The sequence below is a fragment of the Fundulus heteroclitus genome, unplaced genomic scaffold (genome assembly GCF_011125445.2).
Source record: "Fundulus heteroclitus isolate FHET01 unplaced genomic scaffold, MU-UCD_Fhet_4.1 scaffold_62, whole genome shotgun sequence".
In the NCBI taxonomy this organism is placed as follows: Eukaryota; Metazoa; Chordata; class Actinopteri; order Cyprinodontiformes; family Fundulidae; genus Fundulus; species Fundulus heteroclitus.
Genome location: NW_023397055.1, coordinates 160554 through 174251, shown reverse-complemented (window position 1 = coordinate 174251; position 13698 = coordinate 160554). Strand labels below are relative to the sequence as shown.

At 44.1% G+C, this 13698-nt stretch overlaps 1 long non-coding RNA gene across 1 annotated transcript; it reads right to left on the bottom strand.

Moving 5' to 3' along the window:
* Nucleotides 1-3496: 3496 nt before the first annotated feature.
* On the bottom strand, nucleotides 3497-4520 carry LOC118561353. The gene is made up of 2 exons (XR_004929982.1): nucleotides 3764-4520; nucleotides 3497-3590 (listed from the first exon to the last, which is right to left on the bottom strand). It is a non-coding gene; the product is annotated as an uncharacterized LOC118561353 (long non-coding RNA).
* Between the last annotated feature and the right edge of the window lie 9178 nt (nucleotides 4521-13698).

Sequence of the window (13698 nt, the reverse complement as noted above, 5' to 3'; positions counted from 1 at the left end):
ATTCAATCAGATTACACAGATTGGTTCAGATTATACAGACTTTTGCTTACAAGCAACCCAGATTTCTTTAATTTGGCTAACTGATTTGGTTCTGTTCCTTGTGCTCCTTAGCTGCTGTAGCTAACCCTCCAACCCTAAACTTTTACTCCAGTGTTGATGTTTCCAACAGAAATTATTATTGCTGGTTCCTGTTTGCTCTTGTTTGCTCAGTTTCCACTTCTTGTATTTAGATATAAGTCTGAATATCCATGCCGCAAAAGCAGCATATACATGCAAGTAGGCTACGGATGTAGTGACCCACCCCCAAAGCCTCTCAGTAGCTGGCTAGCATGTTGCCTTTCTTGCTGTTGCATGATTGACAAATTGAGATAGGAATGACAAAAAATTGGACACTGAGGTAAATTGATTTAACAGGTGGCTTCCTGTTAAATCAAGAATAGAATTTAAAATTCTCCTTCTAACGTATAAAGCCCTTAATAATCAAGCTCCATCATATATCAGAGCTCTGATTACCCCGTATGTTGCTAACAGAGCACTTCGCTCTCAGACTGCAGGTCTGCTGGTGGTTCCTAGAGTCTCTAAAAGTAGAATGGGAGGCAGATCCTTTAGCTATCAGGCTCCTCTCCTGTGGAACCAACTCCCAGTTTTGGTCCGTGAGGCAGACACCCTGTCTACTTTTAAGACTAATCTTAAAACTTTCCTTTTTGACAAAGCTTATAACTAGAGTGGCTTATGTTGCCCTGACCTACCTATGGGGATGTGCTTCTATGGGCTTAGACTACTGGAGGACATCAGGATCTATTTTTCTCACTCTATAGAGTTCTACTGTTCTTCAATTATGCATTGCTTGTCATAATTTCATTTTATAACTTTTTGTTCTCTTTTTTCTTCATAGTAGGTACACCTGGTCTGACGTTCTGTTAACTGTGACATCTTCCAGAGAAGACGGCTCACCCGCTATTACCATCTAATGTAGAACAGATTACTGGATCAATGTGTGCTTCTGTGCTTTTTTGTCTCTCTTGTTGTGTCTGTCATCTGTCAGTCGAGGCAGATGACCATTCATACTGAGCCCGGTTCTGCTGGAGGTTTTCCTTCCCGTTAATGGGGAGTTTTCCTTCCCACTGTCGCTTCATGCTTGCTCAGTATGAGGGATTGCAGCAAAGCCATGTACAATGCAGACGACTCTCCCTGTGGCTCTACGGTTCCCCAGGAGTGAATGCTGCTTGTCGGGACTTTGATGCAATAAACTGGTTTCCTTATATAGGACATTTTTGACCAATCTGTATAATCTGACCCAATCTGTATAATATGATTGAACTTGACTTTGTAAAGTGCTCCGAAATGACATGTTTCATAAATTGGTGCTATATAAATAAAATTGAATTTCAGACCAGGGTGGGGATAAAACTCTTTTTTACACATTATTCAGTGTAAATAAGTATCACCTGATATGTGAAATTTCTAGTGTGAGGAAATTATGTGATTTTGAGACTGGCTCCATTCTACTCCACTCAGCACTATGAGAATCACTGAACTAAGTGTTTTCTTTTCTTTCTAAGATGTTTTTTTTTTCCCTTTTGCTGTACATTTTAACTTTGAAATTTAGCACTTTAACATATTATTTAATCTTTAGTGTGTCTAAAAGCTTTTTTTCTGTTTACTTGTTTAGCCACTGTCACACGTAAATTTCCCCATTAGTAAACAATAAAGGTATTTCTATTCTATTAATCCATAAAGGTATTTATATAAAGGCACTCCTAAGGACCTGCTTCTTGTTGGTTGCAGCAGGTTGAATCTGGTCAGATCTCAGTGTGATCTGGTCTTGTGGCTGTTGATTGTGTTCAAGCTTGTGTTGAGCAAGTAGCTGTTTATTTCTTGTTTTGTGGTGTGCCATCAATAATAACATATAATGAGGAAGTATGTGTGTTTAAGTTTCAGATCCATTTCCACAGTGTTGCCAACTCAGCGACTTTGTCGCTATGCTTAGCGACTTTTCAGGCCCCTCCAGTGACCCTTTTTCAAAAAAGCGAGTAGCGACAAATCTAGCGACTTTTCTTGTGTCACTGGCAACTTTTGGAGACTCTTAAGTGAAAGCACGTATTGTTCTATTTAATACACTGCAATAATCCTGAAAGAAGTGACTTTTGCTGCCATTGACACCTGAATATATGTCAATACATATGTATATAAGTCACTGTGAATGTACATAAGACATCCTCTGCCTTATTTCTATTTTGTATTTTTATTCTTTTTTTTCTTAATCCACTGTACAAACGAGGACACACCGTATATAAACGATGCACCTTGTCCTACTTTTGGCACCTTCTTCTGATTACTGATTACTGAGCCGATGTGACAAGTGAATTTCTCCAATGTGAGATCAATAAAGCCTATCTTATCTCTTATCTCTTGTCTTAGTCCCAAACCATACCTTGGTTATCTTTTTGAGTCAAAGGCAGCTGAGTTCCACCTTGCGCCTGAAGATGAGAATAATGTTTGAAAGCGGTGCGTAGCCTTCACCATCTCCCTCACCAACGAGTTGAGGATGAGACTTCCAGACAACATCAAGGCATTGCAGTACATGTCAGTTTTCAGTGTGGGGGTAACTCTAAAGCACAACAAGAGCCCTGGAGAAATAGAAAAAGTAACCAAGCTCCTTTGGCTTCTCCTCTATAGAGATGGACAAGATTGTTCAGCAATGGCGTGTCATCCATCTTAGTAAATGGAACGAGGCAAAAAACACAATGGGATTCTGGAATGAGATTTGGAAGTTCAGGGATGCAGCTGGTATCAACCCGTTTCAAGAACTTGCCATGGCTGCTGTGTCTGCATTGTCCTTGCCACACTCAAATGCTGATGTTGAGAGAGTATTCAACCAAATGAGTGTGGTAAAGAACAAACTTAGAAATCGGATGTTTTTGCAGACACTGAACTCCATCCTATACATCCGATATGGATTGAAGCTGTCTCGTGAGGCTTTTTACGAGCACCAGCTGCCTGATCATGTTTTGCAGCTTTTTGGCACATCAGCTGCTTACTCATTTATGTCAGCTCCCTTACTTGCTGAACCTTCCATAGAGAGCCTTGACCAACAGAACACACTCTTTCTGTGAGCAGGCAAGCACAGCCTGTGTGTGTGGAGGGAAATCTTATTAGTTAAAAAAAATTAAAATAAGATAAGATAGGCTTTATTGATCTCACGTTGGAGAAATTCACTTGCCACATCGGCTCAATAGTCAGTCAATAGTCAGAAGAAGGTGCCAAAAGTAGGAAAAGGTGCATCAGTTATTTACAGTGTATCTTCATATATACAGTGGATCAAAAAGAAAATGAGTAAAAATAAGAATAAAAATACAAAAGAAATCGGAGTAGGCAGATGATGTCATATGGACATTCATGGTTATATATATATATATATATATGTAACCCAGGCTTTCCCTCTTTAAACCTGCAGCTGGTAGAAGACACCCTATGGACTCTGCGTTGTGTTTTCTTTTGGGTGAAGGTGGGATGTGTTCCGTGCAGAAGAGGAACTGGACACAGGGCTCTTAGTTGTGGGGAGACCTTGGCGCGTTTATTTCGTCCACCTTACAGGCAGTAAACACACTGTCAGCATTCAAACATTTTCTTTTTTACAAAATATTCAAACATCACAAATACAAAATGCAATTTGTATTTAACTGGCAAACTGACCAAATAGAAATAGCTCCATATTAATGTAAAATATATTTTACACCGGGCTAGCAGAGCTGCTGCTTACCTTACAGGCAGTAAACACACTGTAAGGAATACAGCGTTCGCGCACAAAAAAATCCCCTGCACTACGGTGTCCCCAGCAGGACAAACATGTTAGAATTGCGGTAGTGCCAGGAATAGCAGAAAACAGCACCCCCTTTTGGAACATTTATGCACCGCTTTACATCTACCCCTTCTTTATTTGATGGCGTCTCTGCCATCAAACAAAACAGAACATGAAAAGAATTAACTGAAAGAGCCCTAAACAGGCTTTTCATCAACAATAAAATGTACTGCTCAGATTTATCTTGTATGATATGTATGGTTGTGTGTCTTTGAGTGTTTATGTGTGTCTTTGAGCTCTCTTTGCCTTTTCCCTCTGCCACAGCTTCCATCCTCTTTCTATCTTCTGCTGCTCCTCTTCTGTTTTTGTGACCCTTTCTTCATACGACAACTTTTTGGGAGGACGTCTGGCCCTGGGTGGGTTTTTTCTTGGAATCCCACTGCTCTGCAGTGAATCTGAAATGCCATGGGATGCATTTTCTCCTGCCTTATCCCCTTCCTCTTGGCTGGCTTGTTTGTCGTTTTGGTTCATTTCTCCAAGCTGCAGAGATGGTCCAGTTTCCTCCATGCTGACTGCCTCTGCATTCTGTTGCAGGTCTGTTTCTAACCTTGTCTCATTCAGATCTAAATCTGATTCCTCCTCCTCAGCTGTAGGTTTGTCCTCCTCCTCTACCGGGATAAACATGCACTGGGTAAGAAGGTTTCTGTGAACCACTCTTTCTGGGCCATCATCCTCCGGTTGTACCACATACACTGGTATTTCAGGCTGTTTCTTCACCACAATATATGGACATGGCTCCCACTTGTCTCCGAGCTTCTGTCGTCCTTCCACATGACATATTTTGACCAGCACCCGGTCCCCTGGGCTGAACACTTGATCATTTGCTTTTTGATCATAGTACTTCTTTTGTTGTTCCTTGGCAATCCTAGAACTGTGATTAGCCTGTGCATAAGCCTCCAGCAGGCAGTCATGGAGTGTCTGCACATAGTCACTGTAGCCCGCTTGGTTACTTGAGGTTGAGGTCCCAAACACCAGATCCACTGGAAGTCTGGGATGTCTCCCAAACATTAAATAGTATGGAGTGTATCCAGTTGAGTCATGTTTTGTGCAGTTGTAAGCATGGGTCATGGCATCCACATATTCATGCCACCTGGGCTTTAGGTGAGGTGGCAGAGTTCCCAGCATATTCATTAGGGTCCGGTTGAACCTTTCAGTGGTCCCATTGCCCTGTGGGTGATATGGAGTGGTGTGAGTCTTAGTGATGCCAGTGATCTTGCATAGTTCTTTTACAATTGCACTCTCAAAATTGCGTCCTTGATCTGCATGGAGCTTTGCTGGAAAACCGAACCGGCAGAAGAAATTCTTCTACAGAACCTTGGCTACAGTGCGTGCTTTTTGGTCTTTGGTGGGATAGGCTTGAGCATAACGAGAAAAGTGGTCGGTTACAACGAGTACGTTTTCAATTCCCCCCTTTGACTTTTCCAGGCAGAGAAAGTCTACACACACAAGCTCCATGGGGGCATTGCTGTGGATGCTGACCAGAGGGGCTCCAATACTGCTTGTGGGGGTCTTTCTAAGACAACATCTTTCACACTGCTCACATCATGATTTGACTTCATGGGACATATTTGGCCAGTAGAATCGCTCTCTTATCAGCTGTAGAGTTCTCTCAAAGCCTAAATGACCTGAATCATCATGCAGAGCAGTTTTAGCCACCACCCGCAGCTTCTCTGGCAAAATGAGCTGCTCAATGTGTCCTCTTTGCCCATCTGTGATGCATCTGTATAGGATGCCATTTCTGACCACCAACCTCCTCCACTCTTTTATGAGAAGGCTCCCATGTCTTCCCATGCCGATCCTCACGCTTCGAGGCGGTTTTTTGTTATTATTTTTGAAATACAGAACTTGGCCAATAATGGAATCGTCTTTCTGTTCTGCACGGATTTCTTGAATTGTCATTGCTGGAAGTGCATCCGTTCCCACATCCAAATACAGCTGATTCACTGTTGGAATAACACAGCTATCTGGCACCTTTGAAACTGCAGTGTTGTCGAATGTATGCTGGGGCCCTGGAGGCTTTGATTCAGTGACCCTGACATGATGAGGGCATGACTGTAAGGTCTGTGTGACTTCTTGGTTGGACATGCGTGAAAGAGCATCAGCATTTGCATTGTTCTGTCCCCTTCTGTATTGGATGTCAAACTCAAAAGACGATAGCTGGGACACCCATCTCTGCCCCGTGGCGTCAAGTTTGGCTGTCGTCATAACATATTTGAGGGGATTATTATCAGTCAAGACAGAGAAACAACGTCCATATAGATGGTCGTAGAACTTGTCTGTGACAGCCCACTTGAGGGCCAGAAATTCCAGCTTGTGTGCTGGATATCTGGTTTCAGGTGGGCTTAAGCCTCTGCTGGCATAAGCTATGACCCTCTCAACCCCATTCTGAACTTGAGCCAACACAGCACCCAGTCCCTCCCCAGAAGCATCAGTCTGCAGCACAAAAGGTAGGTTGTAGTCTGGATAGCCTAGTATTGGCGCTGTCACCAGTCTATCCTTTAAATGCTGAAATGCCTCTTCGCACTCATCAGTCCACAGATATGGTTGCTCAGAATCAGTGTGTTTATGGGTCTTTCTCTTTTTCTTTCTGGGATCGCCAGAGGTGAGACGGTACAAGGGAGCAGCCAGCGTGGAGTAACCTTTCACATAGCGTCTGTAGTACCCTGCAAATCCCAAAAATTGCAGGACCTCTTTACGATTAGTGGGTGTTTTCCAGTTCTTAACCTTGCTGATCTTCTCTGGATCTGTCTTGATTCCCTCCGCAGACACAATGTGGCCCAGATACTGTACCTCTTTCTTCACCAACTGACACTTTGAGGGTTTTAACTTCAAACCATGTTCTTTCAGTCGATCAAAAACCAGCTGGAGGCGTTCCAGATGCTCCTCAAATGTTTTGGAAAATATTATGAGGTCATCAAGATAAATGAGCAGGTGAGTGAAATTCAGATCCCCAAAACAGCACGTCATGAGCCTCTGAAACGTTGACGGGGCATTCTGGAGCCCGAATGGCATTCTGTTGGCCTCAAAAAGCCCCATGGGCGTGCTGAATGCAGTTTTGTGTTTATCATGCTCTGCCACTTCCACTTGCCAGTACCCTGATGTAAGATCCAGTGTGGAGAAGTATTTAGCTTGCCCCAGTGCCTCCAATGCTTCTTCAATTCGTGGCAGAGGAAATGCATCGCGTGTGCTGCAGGAATTCAGTTTTCTGTAATCAATACAAAGCCTTATCGACCCATCTTTTTTTGTAACAATCACAACTGGTGATGCATATGGGCTTTTACTCTGCCGGATAACTCCTGCAGCTTCCATCTCTGTCAGTAGGTTCCTCACCTCTTGCCACTGAGAAGGGGGAATCTTACGATATGGAAGTCGAAATGGCTTTGAGTCTACAAGAGGGATCTCATGCTGCACAGTCTTTGTATGGCCATAATCCATAGAATTCTGGGAGAAGACATCCCCATTTTTCTCCACCAATTTCCTGAGGAGAGCACGCTGGTCTTCATTTTCCACTGCTGCTCCAACCAGGTCCACCTCAAAACCAGCCACCACTTGACCCAGGCTCAGACACGGCTCTTCTCTCATTTCACTTTGATGTTTGCCTCCTTTTGTGTCAGAGGATTCAACCACTTTGTCCACCAAGAAAGCTGTGGCAAGCTGAGTGTTGGGCTTAATTGTGATGTTTTTCTGGGACATATTCATGACTCTGACTGGAGCATATCCCCTCTTTACATCTGTGAGAACTTTAGCCACAAGTAGGTCTTGGGGGAGGTGGGGGGAAGAAGGGCTTTCAATCAGTGCTGTATAGATTTTTTTCTGAGGGCCCGCCTTAATCTTACATTTCACATCCACCTCTTTACCGCTAGGGATACAGATAGCCCGACCAGTGAAGACAGCGGGGCCAACCATGCCGTGCATCTGATCTTCTTCTGTGTTTTCAACCTCCATCACAGCAGAATGCCATTCTGGATGGCTTTCTTTTATCCTGTGGAGGAACTCAACACCGTAAACTTCTTGTAGGCGACTTTTAGATGCACGGATGACATTGGTTCCGATGAGCAGAGGCACTGAGGAGCGATATTCAGAATCGGGGACAACAAATGTGGGGACAGTCATAAAGTCCTCTCCAAAGACCTTAAGTTTGATCTGCAAGACACCATAATAAGGCACATTTTGAGCAGCAGCACCTTCTATAGTTATTTTTGATGGCTGCAGATTCTGTTTTTGAAGGTCTGGGTGGTTGTGCCAGAAGCTACGGGTGATGCTTGTGATTTGAGATCCAGAGTCAATCAGAGCCCTGCATTTAATGCCATTTATCTCCACTTCTCCCTCATTTCTTGGGCCCACCAGAGGGGTTCCCTCTGCTCTCTTAGCATTGCCTTTATCATCTGGGTGTGGGGCTTCCTGCTCGCCCATGGTTGCCCCTGCTACCATGGGCTTTAAGCGTTTAAACCCTGAGCTGGGTGCATGCTGGTTTCCTCTGCCGAGGTTTCCCACTGAGCGAGGAGAGTCCCAGTGGAGGTGGAGTCAGGAAGTACTGCTCGACAGAATCTAGCTATGTGTCCTCGATTTCCACAGCGATGACAGGTAACACTTGAACTGTGGCTTGTGGAACGTGCTGATGAAGGAGACGTGTTAGGGAGTAATTTAGAGGATTTTATACTCACTTCCAGTTTGGACAGCTTGGCCATTTGCTCTTCTTGGTTAAGAGCTAATTTTCTGACAATCTCCGTCAGTTCAGAGAGCTCGGAAGTGCATCGTTTTCCTTCCACATTCCCAGCTGAGCTTTCTGAGGTCATCTGCACCTGAGTAAATGTCTTCTTTATTTTATTTTGTGGCTGAAACTTGTTTGTTTCTCTTGCCATATTTCGCAACTCAGTCTGCAGTTCTCTAAAACTCAGTAACATGGGCTTCATTGGAGCTATTCGTGCATATACCTGTTCATCTATCAGCCCTCTCAGAAACTGGCGAGTCAGTTTACTATCTCGATCTGGAAAGGGCCTACCACCCCTCTGGTTTTCTTCCACAGCTCGCAAGGTTGCCTCCAGCGCTATGGCATACGAGCAGGCTGACTCACATGACCTCTGGCTCCGCTCATAAAAGTCAGCTAAAGGATCTAACAAGCCCTGAGTATCACTGTATTCTGCCCTCAGTTCGTTAAATGCCTTCTCGGGGGTCTGGTCACTTGGGGGGAGGTTGAGAACCAGTTTCCTGGCCTCTCCACTGAGGTGTCGAACCACTGTGGAGAAGCGAAGATGTGCGGGGAGGTCAATGGCATCCAACAGGTATTGCATATCACGGATCCAGTCTTCCACCAGCATCTTACTGTCTGCATTACCAGTAAAGACTTGCACATTCTTTACTTGGTGAGTCTGCAGGAAACCACCATATATTGCTTGGGGGAGGCGTGGACCGATGGTAGTCCTCCCAGAGTCATCTAACTGAGGGTCAGGTTGGTATGCATACGAGGCCATGGCAGCAGGTGGGGGTCGAGGAATGTATGAGGCAGCTCCTGAGCGGTCATATGTGTTCAACTCCAATGCGTGCGGCTGCATGTGCTGTGGTGCAACGGCCTGTTCAGGCCCAACGTGGTTGGGGGCTCCATATGAGGCAAACTCGGAACTAATTAAAGCCGGATTGGGGGCCCCGGTGTTTGCAGCGGGTATATTTTGTGTTTGTGCTTCCCCCTGAGTGCGACCCTGATAAATAGGTGCAACAGATTGAGAGAGCTGGAATGTGGGTCTAGGCTGGGAGCCCGCAATGGACTGTGCAGCAGCACCAGGATTACTGACATTCACAGCTGATGAGGCCCTGAAATTTGGTGCATGGGTCTGAGTAATTGGGTAACGGCTGCCCGTTACTGGGGGAAGCGGAGCAGCTGAATAGCTTGCCATTGGTGGTATTTGAAGGCCTACCTGGATAGTCTGGGAGTGCGGGGTGGAATGTAGGTGGTCTGGGTAGGTGTGGATGCTGTGTCCCAAAAGCTGCCCTGTCTGGTTATCAGCCCCTGGAAGTTGTGTGCTGGGTTGCTGTGCTAACTGAGATGCATTTTGGAATGCCATGGAATAGCTTTGATGACCAGGGTGGGATGGTGCGGCTGGGGCAGTAGGAGGAGGAAGAGGAGACGGTTGTGGAGGGCCAGGGTACTGGTCACTATAGAAAGACAAAGGAGGAGGAGAAGGAGTAATCTGCCCTTCACATGCCCATGGCTGCGGTTGTGTGTGACCTGGAATGGCACTGATGTTATTTTGCTGGGGTCCTGCGAGAGATCCTGGGCTCAGAGGCTCAACTGAGTAATTATGCCACATATTTGTCTTTTCTTTCTTTTACTCCTAGGTATAATTATGGGCACAACAGATCTTGTGTCTATGTTTGTAAAAGTTCACTGTAGTGTTCTTTGTACCAAATAACAGCAAAAGAATTCAACACACTGCTCAGCACATCTTATACATTTAAAAGAGTGTAAGAAAATGAAAGTGTCACAACAACAGGTATTAATATTCAATACTGAGTCACCACGACCCCTTTCAATGGCTGGCTGGAAAGGGTTTTTTTTTTTTTTTTTTTTTCTTTTTTCACATCACTATCATAGAACAGATTAACACCACATTTTACTCAAATCTTTAAAGAATACACTGGAAATGTGATTCTGGCACAGTCAACCAAAATGAATTTTTTTTTTTTTTTTTTTTTTTTTTTTTCAAACAAAAAAAAAAAAAAAAAAATCCCTTACAACCTGTTGGTCTCCAAGAACCACAATCCGGGTCACGGCACCAAGATGTAACCCAGGCTTTCCCTCTTTAAACCTGCAGCTGGTAGAAGACACCCTATGGACTCTGCGTTGTGTTTTCTTTTGGGTGAAGGTGGGATGTGTTCCGTGCAGAAGAGGAACTGGACACAGGGCTCTTAGTTGTGGGGAGACCTTGGCGCGTTTATTTCGTCCACCTTACAGGCAGTAAACACACTGTCAGCATTCAAACATTTTCTTTTTTACAAAATATTCAAACATCACAAATACAAAATGCAATTTGTATTTAACTGGCAAACTGACCAAATAGAAATAGCTCCATATTAATGTAAAATATATTTTACACCGGGCTAGCAGAGCTGCTGCTTACCTTACAGGCAGTAAACACACTGTAAGGAATACAGCGTTCGCGCACAAAAAATCCCCTGCACTACGGTGTCCCCAGCAGGACAAACATGTTAGAATTGCGGTAGTGCCAGGAATAGCAGAAAACAGCACCCCCTTTTGGAACATTTATGCACCGCTTTACATACATATATATATATATATATATATATATATATATATATATATATATATATATATATATATATATATATACATACATACATATGTATGTATACATACATATGTATTGACATATATTCACTTGGTGATAGCAGCAGAAGTCACTTCTTTCAGGATTATTGCATGGGTTATAGCACAATGTATTAAATAGATTATTGCACATTAATTATTACAGTTATGGTTACAGTTACAGTGCAGCATTGTATTGGAGGACCTGTACGCCTCCAGGACTCTGAGGCGTGCAGGGAAGATTGTTGCTGACCCCTTCACCCCAGTCACAGACTATTTCAGTCACTTCCCTCTGGCAGGAGGCTGCGGTCCATCAGGACCACAACCTCACGCCATAAGAACAGTTTTTTCCCATCTGCTACCGGCCTTATTAACAAGGCCAAGAGCCGCCTGTGACACTGGACACTGTCTCTCTCCCCCGTTCAGGATTTACAAGCTTCTGCGTTACATTAACGCACAGTTTACTGAATGTATATTACTTCTGTATATATATCGATTTTATTCAATTTTACTTTATTTTATTGTATTCTTATTTCTGTCTGCACCATCATCACCAAGTCATACTCCTTGTATGTGCAAGCCTACTTGGCGATTAAACTTGATTCTGATTCTGATTATAATCTGATAGCAGCAGGGATGAATGACCTGTGGTAGCGCTCCTTTTTACAGACAGGATGTCTAAGTCTTGCACTGAAGGAGTTGCTCAGCTCGTCTACAGTCTGGTGCAGGGGGTGGAAGGTGTTGTCCATGATGGATGTGAACTTGGACAACACCCTCCTCTCAGCCACTTCCTCCACTGAGTCCAGAGTGCAGCCCAGGACAGAAGTGGCCTTCCTCACCAGCTTATTCAGTCTCTTTCTGTCCCGCTCTGCACTGCCAGGAGCCCAGCAGACGACAGCGTAGAGGAGGGCTGAGGCCACCACAGAGTCATAGAAGGTCTTAAGCAGAGGCCTGCTCACTCCAAAGGACCTCAGCCTCCTCAGGAGGTGGAGCCGGCTCTGGCCCTTCTTATACAGGGCGTCAGTGTTGTGAGTCCAGTCCAGCTTATTGTTGACGTGAACACCCAGGTATTTGAAACTCTCCACAGTTTCTATGTCCTGCCCCTGGATGTTCACAGGTGAGTGAACATCCAGAGGCAGGATGTTCACTTCCCTGCAGTCGCTAGCAGGACTAGTGACTTTTAGCACAGCCAATAGCTACTTTCCTTACTGAGGAGTTGGCAACACTGCATTTCCATGTTAAATATAGTAGGTGTTTACAAATGTGTAAAAGATGTAAAATTGTTTGAATATGCAGCTGTTTAGAAAGTATACCTAATAGTTATACAGCAAAACAAAATGTGCCACCAAAAAAAGGGCACACAGTCTAAAATTGCATAGGACCACCTTCAGTTTTATCACAACATGCATTTGCTGTGGCAACGTTTTAATTAGCTTCTGCAATTTCACAAGATTTATTTCCATAACATTTTCCCCAAGATCTTGCAAAGATGATGATAGAATCTGTCTGGTGTGCAAAGCTTTCTCCAGCCCATCCCAAAGATTCTGAATGGGATTAATGTCTGGACTATGTGGTGATGATTCAAGTGGAAATTATGTCTCCTGCTCCCTGAACCACTCTTTCACAATTCCAGCCCGATAAATCCTGGTATTATCATCTTGGAATATGCCCATGCCATCAGGGAAGAAAACATCCATCGTCATTCAGTATATTCAGCAGACTTCCTTCATTCTGAACCTTGACCTGTCCAGCTGCAGCAAACCCCAGATCAGAGCACTGCCCCTACAGGCTTCTTCAGTAAATGGACCGAACTTTTATATAAGCGCTTCTCCAGTCATGCTGACCACCCAAAGCGCTGTACACTAGAGTCACATTCACCCAATCGCTCTCACTAAAGCGAACACATTTATACACCGAGACGTTTATACAACCTGGGGTTAAGTGCCTTGCCCAGGGGCACATCAACATGTGGCAAGGGGAAGCTGGAATCAACCCCACAACCTTCTGATTGCCAGACAACTACTCAACCCATCAAAACTCTAGGCATGATGGGTGCATCGCTTTCAGCCACATTTTTTCCTTGAAGATGATGGGTCCCCACTTTCTTTCCAGTTTTTAATAAAGCGTTCCACAGTTCTTAGCCCAATTTTGATCGTTTCTGCAGTCTCCTTAGATGTTTTCTCTGCATGCCAATGCCAATGATGTGACCCTTCTGAAACAGACTGATATATTTTCCACAACCACAGGATGTTTCATTCAATGTTGTTGTTTAAGAAATGAGAGAACTCATTGCACCAGTTGGGTTCCATGACTTGTTGCCAGCTGAAACATGATCATCCATGCAGTAATTATCCAATGGGAGGATCGTTCCTATTTAATTAGATAAATCCAAGTGGTGACTTTTTCTTGGCCAGGCAGTGTAAGTGATTTTTTTTTTCATTGGCCTAATGTGGAATCTCTTAATATTCATGTTTTATTTTGCAGAGAGTGACCCCTGTGCAGTGTACTCGGCTGT